The 22945-nt window shown below is 49.4% G+C and overlaps 1 pseudogene; it reads right to left on the bottom strand.

Moving 5' to 3' along the window:
- Positions 1–15818: 15818 nt before the first annotated feature.
- On the bottom strand, positions 15819–16679 carry LOC139060259 (uncharacterized; annotated as a pseudogene).
- Between the last annotated feature and the right edge of the window lie 6266 nt (positions 16680–22945).

Below are 22945 nucleotides of genomic sequence, written 5' to 3'. Positions count from 1 at the left end.
GTGGGTTACAAAACTCTAGCAATGACAGGCTAGGTGGGAGAGGGGGGGGGGGTTAGGCTTCGGCATTGGCGGGGGGGGGAGGCTCAGCCACTCTCGGAAAACTCCACAGGGGGTTCGGGCTAACGTTACTAGACTAGCTTCAGTTGTAAAACTCTCCGCCCGCGCGCTTACAGCCGCTGTCGCCACTTCTGTAACAGCCGCCAGATGACAGCGCCGTTCCATCGAGCTCCACTGCAGACGCCTCGCCGCAGCCTATAGACCAGAACACGCTAGTCTCGCACCCTGACTAACCGAACGCATACTCTCGCACCCGGGTTGCCCGGTCGACCGGCGCCGTTTTGTACTGGGCTGCCAAAGTGTGTTCGCCGGCGACCAGTAGACATGGCAAGCGCCAGCTCTAGGGCTCCAAAGTGTGGAAATGTGCCCGTTCACACGGATCGAAAGCAGAAGAAGTCATCTGGGCATCATTGCGTCGTGTTTGGATGCCAAAACAACCAGCGGAAAAGGAGCAGGTTGCTTAGCGCTGTTTGCGAAGAGCACAACACACGTAGGGAATCGTGCCGGTGCGGTGTTTTCATCCTGCGCCGATTTCCATCCGCAACGAAGAATGCCAAGCTGCGCCATGGGTGGATAGCTGCAGTGAATAGGAAGAACTACCAACCCAGTGAAAATGCACGAGTGAGTGTTCGATCTGTGTATATTTTGGTGCCACGTTCAACTTTGCGCCCTACAAACGTAATACGTGTAACACGCAGGTTTGCTCCGAGCACTTTCTGGGCAACAAGCCACTAGAGCAGAATCCCGCGCCGGTGCTTCGCCTTGGCTATAACAAAAAGGCAAGCCTTTTCGTGTTTTCATTCAGGCAGAGCTCCCGACGGTTAAGCGGAACAGTTGAGTTTGCGGTTAGCGATACTTGCAGCTGGTGCACGGAATGACCATTAAGCGTGAACGACAAGTTGTAGGCCTTGCTGGTGAGCGTTATTGCTAATGAAAGTAAACCGAAGTCTGATCGTCACGTAGCATGCGTCCACAAAAACGTAAACGACTACTCGTCGCCGAAGGTGTTCTTGCAGCGCACCTACCTTTACGAGCTGGTGTTGCAGGTGTCATTCGTAACGAATTCATTTGAGCCTCCTGAGCTCTAAACTGCGTGCGGGCTGTTATGCGGGGCAAAGCGCAAAATATTTCCGTTCATATGGCGAGGAAAATAAGGTGCTTAATTATTCTTGTATTTTGTTACAAAATTTTGATCGTTCTCACTAGTTTTTTTTTACTGTTTTCTTTTCTAAGGGAGCGCCAACAATCCGATGGCCTAGCACAAGCGAAACAGGTCTGGCACCAGGTAGCTGCAGTCGGTGGGGCTAATTTCTTGGAATGCAGGTGCGGTTGTTGTCTTGTACCAAAGGGGTCCTGATGATGCAGCTTTAAGTAGGGATGGTAATTTTACGGGCCCTGTGATAATTTGTGCAACTGTACAACACCTGCATCTGTCATGCTCGCCCTGTTATACGGGCTTTGACTGCACATGTAGTTGAACATTATAGCTACTGTAGTACCTCATTTTCCAATGAGTGCAGGTTTAGCATCATATGCTGCTTGTTCGAGTGCTGTAGGCTTTTGTTCAGAATGTTGTACTCTTAAGTGGTTGCACGATACAATTGGCCTGGTGTATTTTCTCTTTCACTTTGAGAGGACTTTATATCTTCGCAACAGTGATGGCATGGGAAAGAACTACAGCCCTTCTTACTATAACATCTATTTTGTTTTCAATGTGCAGGCGGTGAAGGGCAGGCGTCTGCTAACCAGGTAGTCAAACGACCTCGCCAGTTGGTTGCCAAACGCGGCCAACCCAGTAGAGACCATGACAAACAAGACCAAACTGAAAGTGCAGATGACAGTGTTCTGCGTGCTTTAATAATATATGGCACCACCACAGTGCTGTAAATTCCTTCACAGGTTACGTGCCAAAAAGCTCACACGTGTTCTAGCATATAGCGCGCGGTTTGTACAAACGTAATAGCGTACCTACCCGATGTATTCGCTTCTGCAGTCTGCACACCATTCAGTGTGGCCATTGCGGACTTGCATGAGGTCTTGAAGTTTGATTGAATCCAGACAGCGAAAATGACAGGTTAGAAAAAACGCGAAACACGCCTTCCGCCCAGCTAAAAAGCCCAAGTTTCGTTTTCGCGCCGGGTCGCATCTCCCGGCGTGGCAGCCCAGGCCTGCTACTTCGCGGCGCATGGGATAGATGGCGCGACCGTCGCTCATCAATATGGCGGCGCCCTTTGAATTCACGGTGTTCTGGTGTATAGACGACCGCACGCCAAATTTCATCCTAGACGCCAGCGCTCGTTTCTCCCCTGGCGGAGCGATTTCATCTCCAACGGGTGTAGGCTTCCGTTGCCGCTTCCCTTCGCGGTCGCGCCCGCGTTCAGTTCGCGTGCGAAACGTCTCTTGTTTGCAGCGGCGCCTCTTCGGATGACCGGAAATTATTATTGTGTTGTCAACTGTCACGACAGCAATGTAAACATGAAAGGGTTGATGCCACCAGTGAAATTCTGCCGATTCACAAGAAAATGGTAGGAAAGAAGCAGACGACAGACATGGATTACTGTGGTGCGCCGAGCGAAGTAAACAACTGGCAAACGAAGCGAGCTCGTTCATTGATCGCTCCTGAGTGTATGACGGTTTCTATATGTAACTCACGTGAATTTAATAATTACTCGGTATGTAATCCTTTTATTCATATAAAAACTTTAAGTTCAACGAGCGCTTGTCCTGTCTTCTTTCTCGTGTTTCGTTTGTGTGTGCGCTGCCCAAGAATGGAAACCACGTCTGTTGTATGCGCTAGCAGTGGCCGAAGTTCACGCGTGCCGAGAAATTGAATATGTGCATGATGCATTGAACATGACCGGAGTTCATTCCCGCTTCACCACTGCACCGATCGATCGGGTTACTGGACGATACACACCCGCGTCTTGGTCGCGCCGGCATTGCTGAAGCAGGAATGATTAATAATACTGTCAACTTCCGTCTCTTGAGTACTGTTAAAAAATGGCCAAGCTGTCTACATTGCTGCCTCTATTTCATATTGTTGGAGACGTACTAGTTAAAGTTGTGTGCGCATGTCGTACTTGTGCTATGCAGCGATATATCTTGTTCATTTCCGCACAGTGTCGATAGAAGTCCGTTGTCACCATCAGATACAACACGGATTTGTAGCAAACATAATGTGAGAAACTGCAAAAATGACTTTAGCTCGTAGGTGCCGTATGTATGTGCCGCATCGTATGTGCTGACGATTTTTCCGGCGGCACATACGATGTCGTTTCCAATTACCTGCTCAGCGTCACTTACATGGTTAAGCAGACGCTGCCCTTTCGCCGCATTGCAGCCATAAAAATAATCGTCAAGCGTACCGACCTTAATTCTTAAAGGCAAATATAGCGTGTGCAGTTTGTTTCACACTAAGGGGAAAACTCAGAACGTATTGCATCGCGATGCGGCAAGCAATGGAGTCGCGCGGCGGCAGCAGCTCGAGCAGGCGCACACGCTTGAGGGGCAGTGTCGTGATCTGCGTCGTCTGCTACGGCGGCGCGCGCTGGCCGCATTTTCGGGAAGCGTGGTACTGTCAGGGGCAGTGCACCGATTTCATCGGTACTGCGGGAACTGAACTGATATTCTTTACTAAACGTTGTGCGTCGCCAAACTCTGATCCTTCATTGGCGATAATGGAGTTCCACAAACTTCTTTTGACAGCATGGTTCATTTGTTCTTTCGAAAGGCCGGAGTACTGAGCGTGTGCACGTATATTTCTTCACTGTGTGTGTGCTACCGTAATAAGCAGCGACAAAACGCACCAAGATGTGCGCGCAACGTGCTCAGTCTTTGTTTGGCTCGAAAGGAAAACGGCACTCAACAATGGGAGTCGAACACGATGAAACAAACGGATACGATTAAATGAAAGTTTTTGGTTCAGACAATGAGCTGGAAGTGATTTTTCTCGACAACCATTCGCTACACCAGACAGACCCTGCCCGCCGGTGGGGAATTGGACACGTCACGCTCGGAACTTCAGTTAGTATCTCGTCATGTCCCCAGCGGCAGCGATGACAGCGCTCATCCTGGAAGGCAGTGAAGTGTAGAATGACTTGATCAGGGATGTGTTCATTGGCAGCACGTCTCAGTCCCTGACGATGGTGGATCGAAGCCTATCCTGGGGCGACTGATAGAGGGGATGTTGCGCCAGCGATACTTTCAACGAGCCCCAGACATTTTAAATGATGTTGGCGCCCGGGGATTGAGGCGGCCGCTCCAAGAGAGTGACTGCGCGCTCTTCTAGCAATTCTTGCACAGTACGAGCTGTGTGGATCGGCGTCCTATCGCGTTAGAATATATAGTCGCCTTCCAGAAACGGGCCGTCAAGAATGTATGGAATCAGTACGTCGTCTATGACTGCCCTGCAGCGATGAACTTACATTCGAGGCGTATCAGTGGGCGTGGCGCAACGCTTAGCAAAGAATACCGGCTCATTTCACGCAGTAACGATGTGATCGGCGCCCTGCACCTGACAGTAGAACGTTTCCCGAAAATGCGGCGAGCGCGCGCCGCCGTAGCAGACGACGCCGTTCAAGATCCCGCCCCTCGAGCACCTGCGCGAGCTGCTGCCGCCGCCTGACTCAAGCGCTCGCCGCATCGCGATGCAATGCGCTTCGAGTTTTCCCCTAAATGTGAAACAGACTGTGCACCGCCTTTCGAAGGAAATGTCCACCCGCACACAGGTAGGCACACACCGCGCGTGGCACGAAACGTGCCCAAACACGCGCAGTGCAGGAGGAAATCAAGGCGGCGCGAACGAGAGATGGGAGAGGGGTACCACGCGCTCTCAACGGCGGCGCAGCAGCGCCGGCGTTGAGAGCGCCGCATGCGGAGCAAAATTCTATTAGCCGGTGGTACCCCTCTCCCATCTCTCGTTCGCGCCGCCTTGATTGCCTCCTGCACTGCGCGTGTTTGGGCACGTTTCGCGCCGCGCGCGGTGTGTGCGCGTGGACATTTCTTTCGAAGCACTTGGCCGGTGTACATAAAGCCCCTCAATCTCCCAAAGTAGCGCCATTCACTTCCCTCCTCCTCCGCTCGGCGCGGCCTCGACGGTGGCGCCGCTGGTGGTGGGCCTGCCGTAGCAGATGACGGCTAACACGCTACGGGAGGAAATCCGCGGAAACGTTCGTTCGAGTCCTGCGGAGCAGTTTTTTCAATCTAGATCTTGCTTTGTCAGTCGGTAACTGGCCTTAAGAATGTCGTGTCGGATTTGCGGAAGAAATAGAGAAAAGCACCATTATTCAAGGCGTATTTAAGGCGTAAAGCGCGCGCACGTTGAAAGTTCGTGTTGCTGAAACACGACACAAGCACGCGGTGTGCTCAGACACGCGAGTAATTACCAGAGTTTCAGGTTTTGACAGCGCGAAAGTATGTGCACGTGGTTTCGTAGGTTAATTTACGTACCTGCAGGATGCTTTTGTTCGGCCGGCGCGTGAGAGATTCCGACTGTCTGCGGTCAGCAATGCCTGGCAGCAGGGCCATTTCTGTTCCGCGCCTTTTACAGATGTACGTAGCTCATGCACAGGTTGTGGTGGCCATGAGCAACGTTTTCACACATAGGCGGTATAGATAATTTGAACAACATACCAGCATATGAAATCGTTATTTATTTATTACAGTGCAAATGGTTAGAATTTGATAGAAAAGAAAGAAGGAACTTGATGGGACAACTGGAAAGAGGTTCAGAAAATAATTATCCCCCTCCCTCATTGGCACCAGCAACACTTTTGTTGAAGTGCTAATTTTATCTCTGTATACTACGTGCGTCTGTATTCTTTTGCGTTGTAAGTTTTCACAAGGAAGCAGTGTTGCGTTAACTGGAACAGTCAAGGCACACAAGACAGAAGAAAAGTTGATTCTTGGGTTTTACATCCCAACACCACGATCTTATAAGGCACGCCATAATGGGGGCTCTGGATTAATTTTTTTTGCAGCTGGGGTTGTTTAACGCACCCCCAATGCACTGGACACGGGCCCGTTTTGACACGGGCGTCAAAAGAAGAGGTTGAGGAGCCGTGTCACTTCACAAAGCCGCGCGTTCTTTGCCACTTGCTCGAAGTCAGCCCGCCCGATCTTGTGAATCCACACTTTTCTTCGTTTTGCGTTGCGCCCGGCGGATGGTAAAACAAAAAGCTTTTTGCCGTCACTGGGTCTGTTGTGGCAACCGTAGGCGCAGCAGCACGGCATCGCAATTAAGCACTCGGCCCTAACACATTGTATAAAACTACCGCGCTCGTTCAAACCGCCTGCCGTACTTGTCGCGCAGGCCCAAGAATGGGGGTCGCAGGCCCAAGATTGGGGGTCGCAGCGCGCTGGAAAGAAAAGATATACAAAAGCGCGGCGCCTGCTCTGCGCCGGAAAGAAAAAAATATACAAAAGCGCGGGGCCCGCTTTCACGTGACACAGATTGGCCAATGGGGGAGCGGAGGAGGCTGGGGCGACAGGAGGAGTGGAGGAGGAAGCGCCTGGGTGAGCGGGGTGGCGGAAAGATCTAAGAATGGCGCTACTTTTGGAAAATTGAGGGGTTTTAGGTGTACAGTCTCTCTCACATTTAGGGGAAAACTCGAAGCGCATTGCATCGCGATGCGGCGAGCGCTTGAGTCAAGCGGCGGCAGCAGCTCGCGCAGATGCTCGAGGGGCGGGATCTTGAACGGCGTCGTCTGCTACGGCGACGCACGCTGGCCACATTGTCGAGAAACGTTCTACTGTCAGGTGCAGGGCGCTGATCACATCGTTACTGCGTGAAAGGAGCCGGTATTCTTTGCTAAGCGTTGCGCGACGCCCACTGATACGCCTCGAATGTAAGTTCATCGCTGCATGGCAGTCATAGACGACGTACTGATTCCATACATTCTTGACGGCCCGTTTCTGGAAGGCGACTATATATTCTAACGCGATAGGACGCCGATCCACACTGCTCGTGCTGTGCAAGAACTGCTAGAAGAGCGCGCAGTCACTCTCTTGGAGCGGCCGCCTCAATCCCCGGGCGCCAACATCATTTAAAATGTCTGGGGCTCGTTGAAAGTATCGCTGGCGCAACATCCCCTCTATCAGTCGCCCGAGGATAGGCTTCGATCCACCATCGTCAGTGACTGAGACGTGCAACGTTTAGTAAAGAATATCAGCTCAGTTCCCGCAGTACCGATGAAATCGGTGCACTGCCCCTGACAGTACCACGCTTCCCGAAAATGCGGCCAGCGCGCGCCGCCGTAGCAGACGACGCAGATCAGGACACTGCCCCCCAAGCGTGTGCGCCTGCTCGAGCTGCTGCCGCCGCACGACTCCATTGCTTGCCGCATCGCGACGCAATACGTTCCGAGTTTTCCCCTTAGTGTGAAACAAACTGCACACGCTATATTTGCCTTTAAGAAGATCGGTACGCTTGACGATTATTTTTATGGCTGCAATGCGGCGAAACGGCAGCGTCTGCTTAACCATGTAAGGGACGCTGAGCAGGTAATTGGAAACGACATCGTATGTGCCGCCGGAAAAATCGTCAGCACATACGATGCGGCACATACATACGGCACCTACGAGCTAAAGTAATTTTTGCAGTTTCTCACATTATGTTTGCTACAAATCTGTGTTGTCTCTGATGGCTACAACGGACTTCTATCGACACTGTGCGGAAATAAACAAGATATAGCGCTGCATAGCACAAGTACGACATGCGCACACAACTTTAACTAGTACGTCCCCTACAATATGGAATAGAGGCAGCAATGTAGACAGCTTGGTCATTCTTTAGCAGTACTCAAGAGACGGAAGTTGAAAGTATTATTAATCATTCCTGCTTCAGCAATGCCGGCGCGACCAAGACGCGGGTGTGTATCGTCCAGTAACCCGATCGATCAGTGCGGTTGTGAAGCGGGAATGAACTCCGGTCATGTTCAATGCATCATGCACATATTCAATTTCTCGGCACGCGTGAACTTCGGCCACTGCTAGCGCATACAACAGATGTGGTTTCCATTCTTAGACAGCGCACACACAAACGAAACACGAGAAAGAAGACAGGACAAGCGCTCGTTTATCTTAAAGTTTTTATATGAATAAAAGGATTATGTACCGAGTAATTATTAATTTCACGTGGGTTACATATAGAAACCGTCATACACTCAGGAGTGATCAATAAACGAGCTCGCTTCGTTTGCCAGATGTTTACTTCGCTCGGCGCATAATCATGTCTGTCGTCTGCTTCTTTCGTACCATTTTCTTGTGAATCGGCAGAATTTCACTGGTGGCATCAACCTATTCATGTTTACATTGCTGTCGTGACAGTTAACAACACAATAATAATTTCCGGTCATCCGAAGAGGCGCCGTCGCAAACATGAGACGTTTCGCGCGCAGCGCGAACTGAACGCGGGCGCGACCGCGAAGGGAAGCGGCGACGGAAGCCTACACCCGTTGGAGATGAAATCGCTCCGCCAGGGGAGAAACGAGCGCTGGCGTCTAGGATGAAACTTGGCGTGCGGTCGTCTATAGCGCTCGTGCGGACGGGCAGTTTGCGCGTGTTTGACGTTCGCTGGCTTTCTCCCTTGTCCGAATCAGCGATACCATGAGAAAGCGGTATCCACCTACAGCAATAAGATTTATCGGGCCAGTTGGTTCATACTGAAAGACGGGTAAACTGTACAAAAGAAAGAAACGCATACAGCGAAGCGCAGAAGCTGCGTTTCTAAATGTCGTGTGTTTCTTCCTGTCGTCTTAACGTTTCGCGCAAGGCTCAGGAGCCTGAAGACCAGGCAAAGTACGTGATTGTCCAAAGTGCGTGATTGGAGGATGATCTTCATCCCCATCGCAGCTTGTCACCACGCCAAAGAAGAGCTACAAATAGAAAGATGAGGTTAGTCTTTGAACAAAGAAGCCACACACAAAAAAAAGAAAAAAAAAAGATCGTCGGCTCTTCCGCTCTGTGAAGATGGTTAACCAGCGAAGTTCCAACGTGCGGTCCCTGTGTTTATCGCTGGGTTAATTCCGAGAGTTCATTAAAGTATTTCTCAATTATGAGGTCACACACCCAATTGGCTGCGACGGAGGGAACGACATCACTGACGGTATGCCCGCAGTCCGCCGTTGTCGCTTGCGTTCGATGTCTCGAGTTTGCTCGGCGGCGTGGTTAGCACGCCATTTGCCGCTCGTGATTCTTCGAAATGAAATTTCTTCAAAATAAATCTGCCCATTGCGTAAGACAATGAGTGGCTCATACTCCCTTAAGCAATGGCTTATACCCCCGTAAACGTAGCCTCTCCATTACGATGACAGAAGAGAAGTGAAATTCTACGCTGGAATGATGAACGGCAACGCAGCCACCTGTGGAAGACGGCGACGAACGCGGGAGCAATGGCACGAGCGCGTGCCGTGGATTTCGCAGAGTGTTCCCGGTCGGCACGAGGAATGGCTCTGCTCCACGCCGAGCGAAGCGTCGCATTGCTGGGAGCACAGAAAAAGTGGCGCGCCGAAGTGTCAACGTCGTTCCGATAGCCGCCTATGCAGCCAGGTACGCAGCACGTCGGCATCGTCTGCTAATATTCTTAACAAACTCGGCGAAAGCTACAATTTCGCGGATGACATGCTTGCTGAAATTCGCCGAGCAAGTCGCCATCACCCTCGCCCTGCTAGACGGTCGTGGGTCCGAGATATATAGCGATTCCAAAACGGCAGTTAGGGCTTTTCAGAAAGGTTGCATCGCCAGGCAAGCTGCTCGTCTTCTTAGCAGCTCGAGTCGATACGCTCTCACGCATCATTCAATCCATTGGTTTCCCGCTCACGTAGGGTCGGTCGAGGGTGCTCCCCCGAACCTCAATGAGACTGCTCACGAGGCTGCGCGTGACCTCACCGACCGCGCTTCCTCTGCAAGAAGCACTGACTCCCCTCCTCCCTACGGCCACAGGGATGCTCCCGCACTCACAACGAGAATATTAAGTTCTTCTACATGTCTAGAAGGGTCTTTCCACCCCCTCACCCCAAGTTCAATAAGGCGCAAGCCGTTTCGCTTAGGCTCCTGCAGACCAGCACGTATCGGTGTGTGTCCGTTCTCCACGAGGCTTACCCGGTACCCGGACGTGTATCGCGACGACGCCTACCCCTCCTGCGAGCAGACCTCCACTCAAGCGCACATGCTCTGGGAGTGCGGGTCGACATACCCCAAGTTCATCAAGGAGGAGTGGGACTCGCGTCTGCGTAGCCTCGTTCTATAAAAGCAAATCCTGACTGTCTGGCGTGCCCGCGACCGGGCCGGTGGGCTAGACATGCCGGTCCCGACGTGGGACTAGCCGGGTGCGCGACGAGTTCGCGTCCTCGCCGGACCTGCAATAAAGTTTTTAGAGCGCAGCTCTTTGGCGTCCGTTCCTGGGTTTCGCGTCGTCGTCGGCGTTGTCGTCGGCCTCGTAACCAGCTCCGCCCCCCTTTCATCTCCCCAGCGCTAGCAGCGACCGACTGATACCGCTGGATGCCGCTGACGCCGCTAGAGAGTCAAGATAACGTGACTGCATAGAACACCGTCGCCGCCATGCAGAAAGAGGAGGAAAGGGTCCCCCCCCCCCCCCCCCCTGTTCTTGTGTGGCGGATAGGGTGCTCTTCAGTTGCCGACGCGCCGGTTATTTCACGTAGGCCCCGGCACGTCGACGAATACGTGACCACCTTCCCACGGCTAGACCTGGTTCTTAGCGCTGCGGAAGCGAGGGTATCATATTGTTTGTGTCGGCATCGGCGGCGTTGTCCCTGAAACCAACTCCGCAGCTGGGGTTGACTCACTATCGGCGTCAGCGGCATCAGTCAGTCGCTGCTATCTCTTCCCTCCTCCCTTTATCGTGTTGTCCGCTTGCTGCGCGCGCTTCTGCCCCCATCGTTTGCCGCTGGGTGTACACGCCGCCCCCCTCCCCCCTCTTCCTGCGAGTCTCCGGTTGTCAAAGCGCCGGCTCGAACTTAATTCCTTTCTTCGCTCCTCCTCCAATGCAACCCCTGTGCGGTGGCAATCAGAGAGCCAGATCGGTGGCTGCGGATCTGTATATGTGCACCGCCCGAGCCGAAATTGCCGCTGCCGTTCGCCACTGCGAAATTATCTGCCAGTTCTTTCTGAGCCATGAGCGAGACGACCGATGGAAGTCCTCCGTCTGCTGCTGCTGCTGCTGCTAAACGAGCTGCCAGAGCAGAGGCCCAGCGCCGTCGCCGTCAGAATCCAGAGGTGCGTGCCGCCTAAGCAGAAGCTTACCGTCGCCGCCGTCGAGATGATCCAGGAGTACAGCTTATTTGCTGCGCTCAAATTTCGCATTAGGAAGTAACGTAATCGTCGGTACTTTTTTCACTCATTCACTGCACCGCTTGCTTAGACCGGCCCGCCCGCGTAGCCGGTAGTGAGGAAGTGAAGCTGGGCGCGACTGCAGCGCCACGAAGGCGCGCGCGGGTGGCGGTTCCGCGCAACGGCGCCGAGTTTGAAAACTCATGCTAGTCTAGTAACGTTGGTTCGGGCCCCGGAGCCTCCTGCTCCCCGCCCCCTGTAGTCAGCGCCCATGGATCAGCGGGCCAAGCGCATTGGCTTTTTACACATGGCTCGTCGAAGGTTATCGCTGGTGCCGTGCGCCTTTGAGAAAATACTATACATAATTCGCGTCGCGCATACCATGAGATTAAACAAGGTTCGGTACACAGCATAGCACAGCACTACACAGCATTACACACCACATTACACAGCAGACACAGCAGATAGAATAACCTTCGAGTAATTTCCAAATCACGCAGGCGCGTCTTGCGCTAAGCCATAACGGTTAACATTTGTTAGCCGGTGAACAGCGCGGTCACCGGATAGAGATAAAAACTAGCACACGAGTGAATGACCATCTCTTAAAGAGCATCGCGTCCCGATGCTGGAAACATGAGAGTATAAAGAAAACCACCGAATAGTAAAGAAACGAAGAAAGAAAGAAACAAGGTCCCGAAGTTCGTCAGCGGGCATACAAAGGCTTAAGACGCAGCATATGGACGACTTCAGGTTGTGCGCGACGCACTGTGATTGCGAAATGCCGTCTAGCACGACCTCATAGTCTAGTGTACCCATACGTCGGATCATCTTGTAGGGCCCGAAATAGCGTCGTAAGAGTTTCTCGCTAAATCCTCGTGGGGGTATCGGAGTCCATGGAGACCCAAACAAAGTCGCCGGGATGGTATTCAACGTAGCGTCGTCTAAGATGATAGTACCAGCTGTCGGCCCTCTGCGGGTTCTGAATGCGCAGGTGGGTGAGCTGTCAGGCTTCTTTGGCGCGCAGGAGATAGTCCGCGACGTCGAGATTATCTTCGTCCATGTCGTGTAACAGCATGGCGTCGAGAGTTGTCGTCGCGTTTGATCCTTCCGTAAACCAGCTTGAAGGGCATGATTTGCGTCGTTTCTTGCGCTCCCGTGTTATAAGCGAAGATTACGTACTGCAGAACGGCATCCCACGTATTGCGCTCGACGTCGACGTGCATTGCTAGCATGCCGGAAAGGGCCATGTTCAGCCTCTCCGTAAGACCATGCATTCTTCTGTGGATGGCCGGCAGTGGTCCTCCTGTGGCTTGTCTAGCTGTATTACCGTATGGCTTGGGTGAGCTCTGTTGTAAAGGCCGCCCTTCAGTCGGGGATGAACACTTCTGGGGCACCATGTCGCTGCAGCATGTTCTCGACGAAGAATTTCGCAACATTCGTTTCAGCGACACGGGTGAGGTAGTCGGTCATCACGACGATTCACTTATTTCCGGATGTTGACGCAGTAAAGGGTCCCTACAAATCCATTCTGACCTGCCGAAACAGTCGGCAAGGAGGCTTGATCGGCTGTAGTAATCCCCCTGGCCTTGTCGGCGGTATCTTGCGTCGTTGGCAGTCACGGCATGTCTTGACATAAAGGGCGACGTTGGCGGTCAGGCGCGGCCAATAATACTTCTCTTGAATTCTTGCGAGTGTACGCGAAAACCCGAGGTGCCCGGCTACCTGATCGTCGTGCAGGTCGCGCAGGACAGTACATATGACCGGAGTGCCTCGGGCACAACGAGGAGGTAGTTAGCGCAGGCTGGGGAAAATTTCTCCACCGGGATGTCGTTTCGTAAGGAGAACAACGGCAACCCGCGCCTAAATACCCCGGCACAAAGCCAGTCTTACCTATCAAGTATACTCAGCAAGGTTTCTTAGTTCTGGGTCTGCTCGCTGCTGCTCGGCAAAGTCATCTGCGCTTATTGTTTCGACGAAGGCGCCGTCATCCAGTTCGCCTTGCGGTGGTGGGTCTGTAGGGGGCGCGACAGACAGTCGGCATTAGAATGCTTCTGTCCGGACTACGGCGATGTCGAATTCCTGGAATCTGAGGCTCAATCGTGCTAGGCTCCTTCATGTTTTCCAGCCAACACAAGGCGTGGTGATCGCTTACCGCTTTGAAGTGCCTGACATGAACATAAGGCCGAAATGGACCATTTCGGAAATCGCAGCGCCGCGAGAAAACCTAGCGGGCGCGCGACGCATTATGGGAAAAATGAGCGAGCGCCGACCAACCGCCCGTCTTGGCTGCCTCCTGCGTTCGCATAGCTGCGGTGTGTGTGTTCGCGTGCTTCGTTTGGTTTGAGGTTTCGTGTACTTTTTGGTGGTGGGCGGTTGCAGGGGCGTTACATTAACTGTTACGTGCCTGTGGGTTACTTAGTGACCTCAGCCACTACTGCGCGCGATGTCGTCGAAGTGCCGAGGCGGCGGCCAGACTTGTGTGCCTGGTTGCGACAACAACACGCTGAAAGACAAGAACGTTTCATTTCACACGTTCCCTGCAAATGAAAAAGAAAAAAAAGGAGTGGGTGAGAAGAATCAACCACCAAGGAAGTGCCGGTCGCTTCTTTTTGTGGCAACCTTCTAAGCACCACCGGATATGCGGAGCTCACTTTAACGCAAGTGGACGCCGTGGTTATCTGGACCGGCTGCCAACAATTTTCCCCCATAAAGTCATCAATCAACTATCTCCTTCTTTAATACCGGTAAGCATATATATTCAGACGGTTATTGCATGTTATCATAACTTCCAAATCTTTTCCAGTCGCGAAACGCAAGAAGACGAGCTCCCAAACTGCCTCTGCCAGCCCGGTGCTCCTTCTGAACGAGTTGGATATCGGCTGCGTAGTTGACGTGCCCCACTGCGATCAACGTAAGAGACGCTTTAACTGTGCCCTCTTTTTTCTGAGGCTTCGGCTTTGTGTGTACGCATTTTCACGAAAGTGCTTTATACGCAGAAAGCGACGTTGTTTCCCAGGAGCCCACCCAGCTGACCTTCGGTGCACGGGCTTCGTCTCGGACGGAAACGGAAGGTTAGTGAGAATTCAAAATTCTCGCTTTCTCCATTCCACTATGAAAACTTATTTTGTGCATTTAACGGACCCCTATCGCGGCCACGGAAGCCAGGGTCCACGGGTGCTGTGTCAACCGGTATATTAACAGCGAGCGACTTTCTTATCCAGTGAAAACTGACGAAACTTTTTCCCGCGAAGCCAGTTTTGCGCAAGCTTTTGCAGCTAGCTATGGGAAGTCTGCATGTTAGGAGAGGCAGAACCTCATGAGTACCGTCCATGTGTTATTACATCAGCGAGGTTTCTGATAAACGTGGTACCTCTTCCACCAGTGCACGCATTGTGAAACTTACCCATTCCATTTCTTTCACCTCGATATTATTCCCTTTACCCCAGCTTGGAAAAATAACTCAAAAGTCAAGCTATCCAAATGTAGTGCAAATTTGGCGGAACAATACACTGGTAGCACAAGCTGCAATGTCGTCGAACTGCATGCTCAGGAGGGGCACAGACAGCTCATGAGGTTTACGAGTATAACTGGATAGCATTAATCTGGGCTTGCTGGTTGGTAAGCTGCTTGCACAGGTGGATCAGTGGAGTGAAAGAGAGCTGGGCTTTATGGCTTTGGCATCCTGGTTCTTTGTTGTGTGTATATCAATGTAAGCCGAGAACAAAGGTTCAGAACACACATTGTGGGCTGAAGTGACTATTTAAAACCCTGAAATTTGCATTAAAGCAGGGCCTAACCGTTCGCAAATCAATAAGCAGTTCATTTTTTTTAGGTGCCGACCACTCGTACTCTATGGGGCCTCCAGACGCAGCATCTGCTGCCACACTAAGAAAAGTCAACCACCTTCTCGAAGTCTGTGGAAAACTCGAGCATGAAAATAGCTTGCTCCGCAAAGACAAACCTGTGCTCCAGAAAGAGGTTGAGGATCTGAAGGCTCAGTTGCGCAATGTGAAAGTTGAGGCGCTCAAGGAGAAACTGAAACTAAAAGATCCTGTCTCCAAAGTTCACGATTTTGTTTCAGATGAGAAACGACTCGTGTTTTATACGGGGTTTAACTCCTTCAAAAAATTTGATGCGTTTGTGGAACATGTTGAAGGCATGTACGACGCACTGAAAACGGGTGCTGGCAGGCCACCAGCACTGACAATGAAAGAACAGCTCATTGCAGTGCTTTGCAGGCTCAGGGTTGGGTTACTGGAACAGGATTTGGCATATCACCTGAAAGTGCCTGTGTCGACCGCGAGTGCTATGTACACATTTTGGGTTAATTTTTTGTTTGAAATGCTAACCTAGATACCAATGTGGCCATCCCGTAATACAGTGGACCTGTTCATGCCAGACAATTTTAAAGAATTGTACCCATCTATACGCATTGTACTAGACTGCACAGAAATTTTTATCGAGAACCCGTCTGACTACAATACACAAAGCGACACTTTCAGCTCGTATAAAGGACACAACACTGCAAAAAGGCTCATTGGCATCCCTCCGAACGGCTTCGTTTCTTTTGTGTCTAATCTTGCTGGCAGCATTTGGGTAATCCAAAGCCAGCTGTCAAAAGTGATCCTCTGAAGAGTGCAGTTTGTGCCATTATCAACCACAAAGTCACACCAGGAGAGTCCAGTCAAAGCCATTTGCCCCTGGACCTGGTAAAAGTACTAGTGGGTCGGTTTATGAACTCCATTCTTCAGGTAGGATGCCGTATTCAAAGCATTTTCTAATTCATCACCCCGTTCCTTGGCAGCTGAGAGGGTCTTAACTTCAAGGAGACCAAAATCTCCTCCCTCCTCTACAACACGGTCTGGCGTTGCACCAAGAACAGGGACACCAGGGTTGACGCACAACCCACAACAGTAAATCCTAACTGGGACCTCTCTCTTCTCTATGTAACGCTGCACGGCTGCAGCTTCATTCCTTAAACCATCAGCCATGTATTTGGTCTGCATCTGGCTAGACCCAAACAGCCTCTTGAAAAACTTCTCGTCAGCTGGCTTCTTCCGTGACACCACATCTCCGAAGTGTGAAGCAGTCAGGGGCTTGGATCTCTCGAAGCTCCATGTTGTAGAGCCGCTCTGCATCCTAGTCGCTTGCTCAAGGGCCCATGAATCTTCTAAAGTAAGCTCACAGGAGCCGAACTTGTACCCATCTGGCACATGCTCAACCCACAGGGCTTGCACCGGTAACCTGATTGGCATCTGGCTAAGAGCATCCTCGTGAAGTGCTCTTGTCACTGGTACGGGCAGAAAGTGGTTGTCCTCCAGCGTCTTGCATAGCATGGCGTTTGGAATATTTTTCTGTGTCTGATACATTCTCTTAATATGGTCTTCTGTCACTGTCAGAGAAACTGTGGTTTCTTGAGTCAGGTGCCTGCCAGCTTTCATTGGCATATGTTTCACAAAACGTAGTTGTGAGAACTCGCGTGAGTGCATGTTGGCCTTCTTAGCCCCTGTACCCCATGCTCTGGGTTTGTCTGTACACGACTGTGTGTCTCGCACGTAGGCTGCCCCAGAGCCCTTGAGGTGTAGTACAAACCATAGTAAGGCAACTACATGTTTACAAACACCTGCAGCTCCAGCCCGGCAGTTGCAGGTTCCTTCAACCACAGTTCCATTTGACGAGAGCACAACAGCAGTGTTATATAATTTTGCCAAAGAGAACGATGCCTCCACGGTTGCTTTAAGAAAAGTGGAACTGTCAGCCTTGCAAATAAGAACATTGTGAACCTTATCTGCTTTAAACATCCTGTATCCGCTTACAGTATGCTTCTGCGCACCATGTGCATTCTGATGTGCCAAGATTTCTTGCTCTGAGAAACCATCTGGCATGTCTTTTTAACTGCTTTGTCCATGGTCCTTTCGTGAACCTTGCTTGAAGAGGATGTGTATTTTGAATGGCTCGTAGTGGTACCTGCAACATGGGCATAAGCAAGCGTCAAAATGTTTTCTTCGGCACTCCACTCATAAACAGAGCATGGAAGCATACACAGCTGATCATGGGATCATCAATGCGATCTTGAAATAAAAGAGTATTCATTCATTGTGTCTTGGTCACTTGTGGCAAGCATGCTTGAAAAGCAACGCTGAACCCGTTTCGTTCACTACGCGCGGTCGTGGAGAATGTTGCACAAGGACGGGCTCCGTAAGCCACTAGCTAACTTAAAACTCTGAGGCCCCCCTAGTACAAGGTACAGGCGCGTTCAATACTTTTCAGGTTAGCCAAAACATCCGCCGCAGTTTTTTATACCGCGTTCGCGTTACTTGTAGCCACCGAGGCACGTTCATATTTTGGGTGCGTCTATCTGCACTCCACGGTAGTAAGTAATGTACACCGCGACCGAGATAGTACGAGCTGTCAGACAAACAGCAACTGCTATCTGTACCGCAATGCTATGCTCAGATATATACACAGAATGTAACAGTGCTAATACAAGAGCTTGTTGGTTCCGCTTCGTACTTGCTGCGTGCTATTCAAACAACACTATAGGCAAGAAAATGCGCTGGCACAAGCTAAGCGCCAACTCAGCTACTTATTTCTTGCAAGATGTACATTATTGAACGTATGCGCTGTCCGTTTCTTTCAACGATATACTTGCTTGTCCGTAGATTAAATAGCACGCTGTAACCAGAAGACTGAACGGGCAGTGCTCGATAACGAGGTATTTGGCTGAAATACAGCGCATACAGTCTCACAAGAGGGTGTCGCACTGTTGCAACAAAAATGAATGTACTGTACGCTACGTACTACGCCTGCCGCCGGAACAGCTGCACAAACTTGGAACGTTTGCGACGGGCGACTAGTAAATAAATGCACTGTTAGCGCGTGCTCACCAACAAAACACGCCTGCCAGCCGTAGGATCGCGCTCGTGCCTTCAGTAGCATAGCTATAAAACGCTGACAGAGGTGTTGCTATGCAACGCAAGCTCCGAGCGCGAGACACTGGCACATGTGCGCGCTTCACGTGCGAAAATACTCGCTTCGCGCTCGTAGCGTCGGCTGCATAACCACAAGAAAGTTGTACGGCAATGTAAATATCACTTGCGCGGCGCAAACATGCAACAAAAGTATTACTAGCACTCAAAAAAACGAAGTTTTTCTTTTTTACCTGCTGTTACAGGCGGATCCTGCCCGCCAAGATCGCTCACTATTCCCAGCCTGCTTTGCGGCGGTCGCGCAGGGGGCGCGCGCAACTTTCCGAAATGGTCAATTTCGACTTAGCCCAAATGATCGCCAGGTATTTTTTCTCCGTCCTAGATTAATTAGCTTTCTATTCGATAGTGATCGGCTAGCGTAAGCTAATACACTAGCCGGTCACGGGACCGGCTAGCGTATTACGGCACCGAGACCTACGGTACCTGCGTCGGTGTGGATTTCCGTCTCGGCGTGCTCGCCGAAGTGCGAAAGCAGCGGTGGTGACTGCAGCCGTGGTTTCAGCTCCAGAAATGCGTCTTCCCAAACGCATGTTTCCCATTAAAGGCGACGTCACATTTCGTGAGATGGTTTAATGGCTCCGCAATTCTTGAAAAGTCTCTTACAAAGCGCCTGTAATAGGCACACCGGCCAAGGAATCTGCGTACTGCCTTCTTGTCGACGGGCCGCGGGAACTTAGCGATGGAAGATGTCTTCTGTGGGTCAGGACGGACTCAAGATTTGCTGATGACGTGCCCTAGGAACAGAAGTTCCTCGTCAGCGAAATGGCCCTTTTCCGGCTTCATGGTGAATCCAGCTGACTTGATCGACTATAATACTGCCTCATGCCAGCTAAGGTGATCGTCGAAGTTCCCGTAGAAGACGACCACGACATCAAAATAAATAAGACAGGTCTGCCACTTCAATCTATTTGCCAGCAGCCAGACTTGAGGTCTATCGACGAGAAGTAGTCAGCGTTGCAGAGCCGATCCAATGCGTCGACTATCCGTGGGAGTGAGTATATGTCAAAAAAATAAAAAAAAATCAAAAATCAAAATCGCTTTATTTCAGGGTATTTCCTGCGGAGACAGAGACTAAAGGCTGAAATAGCCTGACTGGGCCCCTGCCCCCGTTCAGTTCATACAGCGTTTACGCGTACAATAACATATACAGTAACGTGCACATTATATTAAAATTACAGTTGCACTCAATGAACAGCCGATGAAGGAAAGAAAGTGACTTCTAATACATCAGATAAGAAGTATGAAATGCATACATGTGTACATAGATCACGCAGATAGATATACATATAGAAAAGGTCACACAGGATTCATGTGTTATATAGCTAGGAGACCCTTTATCCTGTTACAGATATGTAGATAACGACTATATACACCAGTACATTGTGCTGACAAAACAGAAAAAAAAAGAAAATCAGGAATGTCATGGTCATAGTAGAAAGTAATGTAAAACAGTCTACAATACACATCCTGTTCTGACAAGGAACGTTTTGTACATTCTTTTAAGTTTACCACGGCTGTCTGCCCAATTTATTATGTCTTTCTGTTTATTCAGAATCTGTATAGCTTGATACGTTACCGATTGTTTCCCGTAATTTGTCCTAATCTTCGGAAGCGTCCTCCTATGCTGCCTAAACCCGTACTTATGTTCAACTACCATATCACCGTCTTTGTATATGTTTGTTGTGTGCATATGTTGCACTAATTTATAGAGATAAATTTGATTGGCCATAAGCATGTTGTGTTTCAGAAATAACTCCCTGGTAGGTAAGTCACGCATATCTCCTGCATAATTTTCAAATATACGTAGCACGCGCTTTTGTAGTACCGTTAATCTATTATAGTTGCGCTGAGTGGTGGTGCCCCATACTAGCGAACAGTAGGCAATCTTAGAATATACTAGAGTGTAATAAAGAGTTTTTTTTAGCCGAAGAGGTATTAATGTAGAAATCTTTCTAATACATCCTATTGATCGAGCTATATCGACTACCAAATGGTCGACGTGACATGACCATACCAAAGACTCTTGGAACCAAACACCTAGGAATTTTTGCTCAGGTGTTTGCTGAATAATCTCGGTTCTATACGTAATATGCATGTCATGTTGGTCGCGTTTATTTGGAGGGGAAAAAATGATGTATTTAGTTTTAGAGGCATTTAATTGTAGACAATTATCATTTAGCCATTTGGATAGGTTTTGTAGATAATGATTAGTCTTTTCTTGAAGTTCACGTTTTGTCCGTGAAGTAAAAAATACGTTAGTATCGTCCGCAAACATTACTATATCAAGGGTGATGTCAATCTGAGTTATGTCATTAATGTATAACAAAAACAGGGTAGGACCTAATACTGATCCTTGGGGTACTCCATTTGTTACATTTAACGACGTCGAGGAATAATTATTAACATCTGTAAATTGGAAGCGTTTCTCAAGGTAGCTGGTTATTAACTTCAATGACATGGCACGTATTCCATAACACTGCAGTTTTAGAAGTAGAATATCATGATTCACCGAATCAAATGCTTTCCGCAAATCTAGAAAGAGACCTAAAGTAAAATCCTTATTTTCAATACCTTGAATAATTTTCTCCTTTGCACGAAGTAGTGCCTGTTCAGTTGACTTGTGTTCTTGAAATCCGAATTGCGAACTAGATATGATATTATATTTCTCTAAGAACTTTGTTACGCGATCATTAATTGCCCACTCAAAGACTTTTGATAAAACAGGTAATACCGATATTGGCCGATAATTTGTAAGGGCGTTTTTGTCTCCGGATTTGTGTATCGGAACAACCCTTGCTATTTTCAGTTGGTCAGGGAAGATACCAGTATCGAACATTAGGTTAATAATATAGGTGAGAACGTTTTTTAGCAACTTGGAAACATACTTTACTGGCTCAGCCCTAAATTCGTCATAACCAGCGGCGACATTCTTTATTCTATTAATTAACTCTTCAGTCTCTTGCGGGGAGACGTGATACAAAACAAACGAATTTGGTAAAGAATTGATGTGTCTTGTTGGTTGTTGACTACCTAAAATTGCGGTACCTGCCTTTCCTGACTGTATAAAGTACTCATTGAATGTGTTAGCCAAACACTGGCCTGTTATCGCATTTCCATTGATCTCAATCTTTTGTACGCTGGTTATGGCATTCTTTCTGCTTGTCAATCCGTTTACTGTTTCCCATATCTTTTTTACATTAGTTTGATCCTTCTTCGTGATCTTGTTCAATCAACGATAATCGACGCAGAAACGTAGGGTTCCGTTTATTTTCTTCGCCAAGACTACAGGAGATGCCCACGGGCTTTTCGACGGCTGGATAATGTCGTCACGCTTCACTGCGTCGACTTGTTGCTTTAATGTTTCCCGTTCTCGCGTCGAAACTCGGTAAGGGCTCTGGCGGAGTGGTCGAGCGTATTCCTCGGTTATTATATGCGAGCCTTTGCAACGCGTTTGTCGAATAATCGATGGCATCGAAAAGTAGTCTTTGTATCGTCAGAGAAGACCCATGCGCTGTTGTTGCTTATTTATGGGGAGGCTTGGGTTTATGTCGAAGTCTGGTTGGGGATATATTTATTTATTTATTTCAAAATACTGCAGGCAGCAATGCTGCCCTAGCAGGAGAGGGTTACATCAAGTGCAATGACAAAGATTTCACAAAGGAATCTACATTTGCACAATCAACAACAGACGCTGGCAGACAATTCCACTCTTCAATTGTGAGCGGAAAAAAAGACTTCTGAAACATTTTCGTCCTCGCAAAGTACGGGCGGATAACATTCGAGTGATTAATTCTAGAAGATCTGTGTTGTGAGCGGGAAAGATAAGTTTCGCGCGGGAGACCGATTTTGTTTTGATATATCAAATAAAGCATCTTTAGTCTCGCAATCTTTCGGCGTACACAGAGGGGTTCCAGATTCAGTCGCTGCAACATGTCAGTAACAGATGATGTAGACCGATAGTCAGACACAATAAATCGAGCAGCCAGGCGCTGAATTCGTTCTATTTGTGCGATATCTTTAACGTAGTATGGGTCCCATACTGCGGAAGCGTACTCAAGGACTGGTCGAACCAAAGTGCGGTATGCCTCGAGTTTAACACTTGACGGCGAGTCTTTTAGCTTCCTGCGCAAAAAGCAAAGTTTATTGAACGCTGTTGTACAAACGTTCTTCAAATGTTTGTCCCATTTTAAGTTGCTTGTGATGGTTAGTCCTAAATATTTGGCAGACGTTACCGATTGAATAGCTTTATTAGCAATGTGGTACGTATGAGACAGTGGCTTTTTCTTTGTGGTTATTGTCATGGCAACGGTTTTATCAAAATTTATTTGCATACCGTTTCGTTCGCACCAGTCCGCGAGTGTACAGAGGCTATTGTTCAGTAGTATTTGGCAAGAGGAGCTCTTGACAACACTATACATCACGCAGTCATCAGCGAACAATTTTATTGTAACAGAGTTATCGATGTTAGAAGCAATGCCGTTTATATAAATTAAAAACAACAGAGGACCAAGCACTGAACCTTGTGGAACTCCAGACAATACCGGCAGATCAGCAGACCTAATACCCGCACACTCCACAAACTGTGATCGATTACTCAGATAAGCCTGCAACCA

The sequence above is a fragment of the Dermacentor albipictus genome, chromosome 5 (assembly GCF_038994185.2).
Source record: "Dermacentor albipictus isolate Rhodes 1998 colony chromosome 5, USDA_Dalb.pri_finalv2, whole genome shotgun sequence".
Classification (NCBI taxonomy): Eukaryota; Metazoa; Arthropoda; class Arachnida; order Ixodida; family Ixodidae; genus Dermacentor; species Dermacentor albipictus.
This window is presented reverse-complemented; position numbering and strand designations above follow the sequence as displayed.